The sequence below is a fragment of the Oncorhynchus gorbuscha genome, linkage group LG26, assembly GCF_021184085.1.
Source record: "Oncorhynchus gorbuscha isolate QuinsamMale2020 ecotype Even-year linkage group LG26, OgorEven_v1.0, whole genome shotgun sequence".
Classification (NCBI taxonomy): Eukaryota; Metazoa; Chordata; class Actinopteri; order Salmoniformes; family Salmonidae; genus Oncorhynchus; species Oncorhynchus gorbuscha.
Genome location: NC_060198.1, coordinates 3,324,158 through 3,330,162, shown reverse-complemented (window position 1 = coordinate 3,330,162; position 6,005 = coordinate 3,324,158).

Here is a 6,005-nt window from a genome sequence, read left to right as displayed (position 1 = left end):
ACTGACAGAGAGGAAGAGAAAGAAAGAGTCACCCAACCACAATGTTACTGTTATCATTATCTGGCTGGGCTGGCTTCCCTGTCTTGCCTAGCTTGGCCCCACCTTCAATTTCAATTTAAAGGGCTTTATTGTCATGGGAAATGTATGTCAACATTGCCAAAGCAAGTGAAGTAGATAAAAGTGAAAAACTCAACTCAACAAAAAAAGAAACGTCCCTTTTTCAGGACCCTGTTTTTCAAAGATAATTTGTAAAAATCCAAATAGCTTCACAGATCTTTATTGTAGCTCGGGGCGGCAGGTAGCCTAGCGGCTAGCCTCGGTTGCAAGATCGAATACCTGAGCTGACAAGGTAAAATCTGTTGTTCTGCCCCTAACAAGGCAGTTAACCCAGTGTTCCTAGGCCGTCATTGAAAATAAGAATTTGTTCTTAACTGACTTGCCTAGTTAAATAAAGGTAAAATAAAATAAATTGTAAAGGCTGTTTCTCATGCTTGTTCAATGAACCATAAACAATTAATGAACATGCACCTGTGGAACGGTCGTTAAGACACTAACAGCTTACAGACGATAGGCAATTAAGGTCACAGTTAGGAAAACTTAGGACACTAAAGAGACCTTTCTACTGACTCTGAAAAACACCAAAGAAAGATGCCCAGGGTCCCTGCTCACCTCAGTGAACATGCCTTAGGCATGCTGCAAGGAGGCATGAGGACTGCTGATGTGGCCAGGGCAATAAATGGCAATGTCTGTATTGTGAGACGCCTAAGACAGCACTACAGGGAGACAGGACGGACAGCTGATTGTCCTCGCCGTGGCAGACCACGTGTAACAACACCTGCACAGGATCGGTACATCCGAACATCACACCTGCGGGACAGGTACAGGATGGCAACAACAACTGCCCGAGTTACACCAGGACTGCACAATCCCTCCATCAGTGCTCAGACTGTTTGCAATAGACTGAGAGAGGCTAGACTGAGGGCTTGTAGGCCTGTTGTAAGGCAGGTCCTCACCAGACATCACCGGCAACAATGTCGCCAAAGGGCACAAACCTACCGTTGCTGGACTAGACAGGACTGTCAAAAAGTGCTCTTCACTGACAATTCGTGGTTTTGTCTCACCAGAGGTGATTGTCGGACTCACGTTTATCGTCGAAGGAATGAGCGTTACACCGAGGCTTGTACATTGGAGCAGGATCGATTTGGAGGTAGAGGGTCCGTCATGGTCTGGGGCGGTGTGTCACAGCATCATCGGACTGAGCTGGTTGTCATTGCAGGCAGTCTCAACGCTGTGCGTTACAGGGAAGACATCCTCCTCCCTCATGTGGTAACCTTCCTGCAGGCTCATCCTGACATGACCCTCCAGCGTGAAAATGCCACCAGCCATACTGATCGTTCTGTGCGTGATTTCCTGCAAGACAGGAATGTCAGTGAAAAGCCTGGGTCTCAATCCCATTGATCATGTCTGGGACATGTTGGCTCGGAGGGTGAGGGCTAGGGCAGTTCCACCCAGAAATGTCTGGGAACGTGCAGATGCCTTGGTGGAAGAGTGGGGTAACATCTCACAGCAAGAACTGACAAATCTGGTGCAGTCCATGAGGAGGAGCTGCACTGCAGTATTTAATGCCCCCCCCTTTGTTCAGGGACACGGGGCGGCAGGGTAGCCTAGTGGTTAGAGCGTTGGACTAGTAACCGACCCGAGCAGACAAGGTACAAATCCTAGGCCGTCATTGAAAAAAATAATTTGTTCTTAACTGACTTGCCTAGTAAAATAAAGGTAAAATAAAAAAAATCTATTTCTGTTAGTCACATGTCTGTGGAACTTGTTCATTTTATGTCTGTGTTGTTGAATCTTATGTTCATACAAATATTAATGTGTTAAGTTTGCTGAAAATAAACGCAGTTGACAGTGAGAGGACATTTATTTTTTTGCTGAGTTTATAAAAAGAAACAGTAAACATTACACTCACAAAAGCTCTCTCTCTCTCTCTCTCTCTGCGGGTGTGTGGGAGGGGTGGGTGTGTGTGGAGGGGCGAGGGCAGGGTGGGTGTGTGTGGAGGGGCGAGGGCAGGGTGAGTGTGTGTGGAGGGGCGAGGGCAGGGTGAGTGTGTGTGGAGGGGCGAGGGCAGGGTGAGTGTGTGTGGAGGGGCGAGGGCAGGGTGAGTGTGTGTGGAGGGGCGAGGGCAGGGTGAGTGTGTGTGGAGGGGGCGAGGGCAGGGTGAGTGTGTGTGGGGGGCGAGGCAGGGTGTGTGTGTGGAGGGGCGAGGGCAGGGTGAGTGTGTGTGGAGGGGCGGGCAGGGTGAGTGTGTGTGGGCGAGGGCAGGGTGAGTGTGTGTGGAGGGGGCGAGGGCAGGGTGAGTGTGTGTGGAGGGGCGAGGGCAGGGTGAGTGTGTGTGGAGGGGCGCAGGGTGAGTGTGTGTGGAGGGTGAGTGTGTGTGGAGGGGCGAGGGCAGGGTGAGTGTGCATCTCCAGCCCCTCTCCTGTGTGTGTCATCTGATCTCTCCCCTGAGAGAAATGGAGAGACAGAGGCCTTCAGAATTCCCTCCCATAACATACCACTCTCTAGTCTAGGATGTTCCCATTGATGTTTTACACTCAGGGAGTGAGAGGCAGGGCACTATTGTTGTGGTCTTGTGGCTGACACATGTACGTACACATGTACACAAATCATGTGCAAAAGAAAAGCCTGTGTTTTTCTGTTGTGTTCATGAAGAAGAATAATTAAAAACAATAAATTAAATATTTAATAAAGTTAAACAGGATGAATTCAAGATATAGAATTTACCACCTGGGTAACGTTTGGTGGAGGTAAAATCACATTAATTTTTGTAAGTGTTATACAATAAGAACAATAAGCTATTTTACTGTACATGTAGGAATGTATCTTTGTTGAATCATACATGAAGCCTATTGTAAGAAAATGTCCTATTCAGTAGTAAAATCATTGCCAAATGCTTTGCAGAGAATTTGCAAGATAGTTTCAAGAAGTCCAATATTAGGAAACTCACTAGAAGCCTTCGGCAGCTGTGTCAATTTAAAGTTCAATGGTATGTTCTTGGCCATTGAAAAGTATTTCAAAACGGTTACACAATACAATTGTACAGTTTCAATGTTACTCCCATGAACAAAGTGCCATTTACACAAGATAACAGTTATGATGTAAGCGGTCACATTCTATTCCATATCAAAACCGGTCTGAGAATCCAATAACCATTCTCTTGCACTGGAATCAATTTGAATAGAAATAATAGCAGCTCCTCCTTGAATCGAAGGGTCTTTCTCACAGCAGAAAGTTCAACTTCACCGAGACAGACTTTTGTTTTGGAAAATGTATTAAATGAATGGAACATTTTAAAATATCGAAATCAACTAGACACTACTTTACATACTGTCAAGTCTATCCTGAGCCTATGGCAGCATGCTATCTGTATTCAAATGTTCATCATTTCTACCACATCCTGTATGTAGCCTAGTTTCTCTAAGAAAGCAACGTGGGCAGATTTGCAAAACAAATGTAAGGCTTAATAAATATTGCAAAACATAAGTCTTGTGGATCATAAATGATTTGCTGTATGTGAAGTTTGACTAGAGTGAACAGGCTACTCCTTATAGGAGTCCTATTGGCTGATGTAACTGAGGTATTTGGGTTGTTGAGCAAGATGCCTTGACTCCCAAGGGTGTGACGGACAGTTCAAAACAGATTTAGTAACTTGCATTACAACCTCGTAGTTCGTAACAACAAAGGGAGACACACGTGACTTAAATGCAAAAAGGAATACATTTATTCAATGAAATAATAAGAAATACAAAAATGTAACATACTGTGGACGTCTGTAGGATCAGTGAAACAGACCAATATAAACTAAAGGCTTGGCCTGCCAGTCAGGGAAGACCGAGAGTTGGCTGATGTGACAACCCTTTATAGCCTGCAGGCCAAGCCTGCCCAGGTGCGCCACATCAGCTGACAATCTTCCCAGCTCTGCCCATTGGCCTCCTGCAACACGCAGACTGCCAAACAGGAGATCCCAGCAGACAGAGTGGGAGGGATGTCACACTTAGAATAGATACCTTTAAATCACATTAGCCATCATATCTATCTATGTATCTACACTGTATCTATTCTCCACATTGTTGTCACTCTTCTATTTAGTGAGTATTTATATATAAATCTGGTATTACACAGATTCAGTAACTGGAAGGACAAAATCAATGAAAACCATTGTTGACACAATCGTTTTATGTTATTATGTTTATGTTATGTTTCCTGCTATCATGTTGTCCCCTCCATTCAGCCTGTATTGATGCACAAGTTTGGTGTACAATCATCGGTTGGATGCTGGTTGGGGATTCCCGGAATAAGACTAGGGAGGGATGATGGAAATCCTGCCCCCTTTTCTCTCTCCTAGTCTCTCCGCTCATCCTCTCCTCTATCCAGCCCCTCTAGTTGTTTAGAGGAAAGTCATACATTTTCCTGGAATATATTACATGGAACTCTGGGAACTATCCACTGTAAAATCACCAGGAATTCAAACACAAAAAACATGACATGTCAAGATGACATGTTCCACACACCCCTAGTGGATAAAGGAAAGACCGAGAGGTCGTCTGTGAGCAAGCCCATTGGAATGGAGAGAGAGATTCTAAAAATGTGAGGTGGATCTAATGTTTATAGAATGTTTGTGTCAGAGCAAATCTTTCCATGAGGTGATTGTGTGTGTGTGTGTGTGTGTGTGTGTGTGTGTGTGTGTGTGTGTGTGTGTGTGTGTGTGTGTGTGTGTGTGTGTGTGTGTGTGTGTGTGTGTGTGTGTGTGTGTGTGTGTGTGTGTGTGTGTGTGTGTGTGTGTGTGTGTGTGTGTGTGTGTGTGTGTGTGTAAAGGGGGAAGCCTTGTTAATATTTATAGAATAGAGGAAATGTTTCCATGGGGTGATATGTATTTGTGTTTCAGAAGGAGGGGTTAGTTATCAGTTATGCTACTTTATTCATCCTCCAAGAGGGAAATGTACAGTTCACTTCTGGTCGGCTCCTGTTAGCTGACTCCTGCTTGAGAGGTGTGTATCTGCCTTTCTGTGTGTGGATGGGGTAGAATAGTTAATAATCAGAGGAAGTATTTCAATTGGGTGATGTGTGTGTTTTCCATGGGGGGAGGGGCTAGTAAGTTACTAGTTGAGGCAGGGTAGCAGAATGGTATTCCTGGTAGTGACGGTAGAAGGCTGGTACTCCTGGTAGTGAAGGTAGAAGGCTGGTACTCCTGGTAGTGAAGGTAGAAGGCTGGTACTCCTGGTAGTGAAGGTGGAAGGCTGGTACTCCTGGTAGTGAAGGTGGAAGGCTGGTACTCCTGGTAGTGAAGGTGGAAGGCTGGTACTCCTGGTAGTGAAGGTATTAGGCTGGTACTCCTGGTAGTTAAGGTAGCAGGCTGGTACTCCTGGTAGTTAAGGTAGCAGGCTGGTACTCCTGGTAGTTAAGGTAGCAGGCTGGTACTCCTGGTAGTTAAGGTAGCAGGCTGGTACTCCTGGTAGTTAAGGTAGCAGGCTGGTACTCCTGGTAGTTAAGGTAGCAGGCTGGTATTCCTGGTAGTTAAGGTAGCAGGCTGGTATTCCTGTAATGCTGAAATGGCTGCTGGATTACATATTTCAGAAAGCCCACAATGACTCAACATATGCACACACACACCTTCAGGGACCGGAACAAAGGGCCGAGTGTGTGTTACAGTTTTTATATATATGTCTACAAACAAAATGAATGAACAATTAACGTTTTTGAAATATAAGACTGGCTGCGTAACAAGTATTACCAGTTTGGAGTTTTGTACTAATTCACCACATACTCTGGAAAATGGAACCAAAATACACTGAGTGTACAAAACATTAAAAACACCTTCATATTGAGTTGCACCCCTTTAGCCCTGAAAACAGACTCAAATCGTCGGACTCTACAAGGTGTTGAAAGCGTTCCACAGGGATGCTGGCCCATGTCGACTCCAATGCTTCCCAAAGTTGTGTGACGTT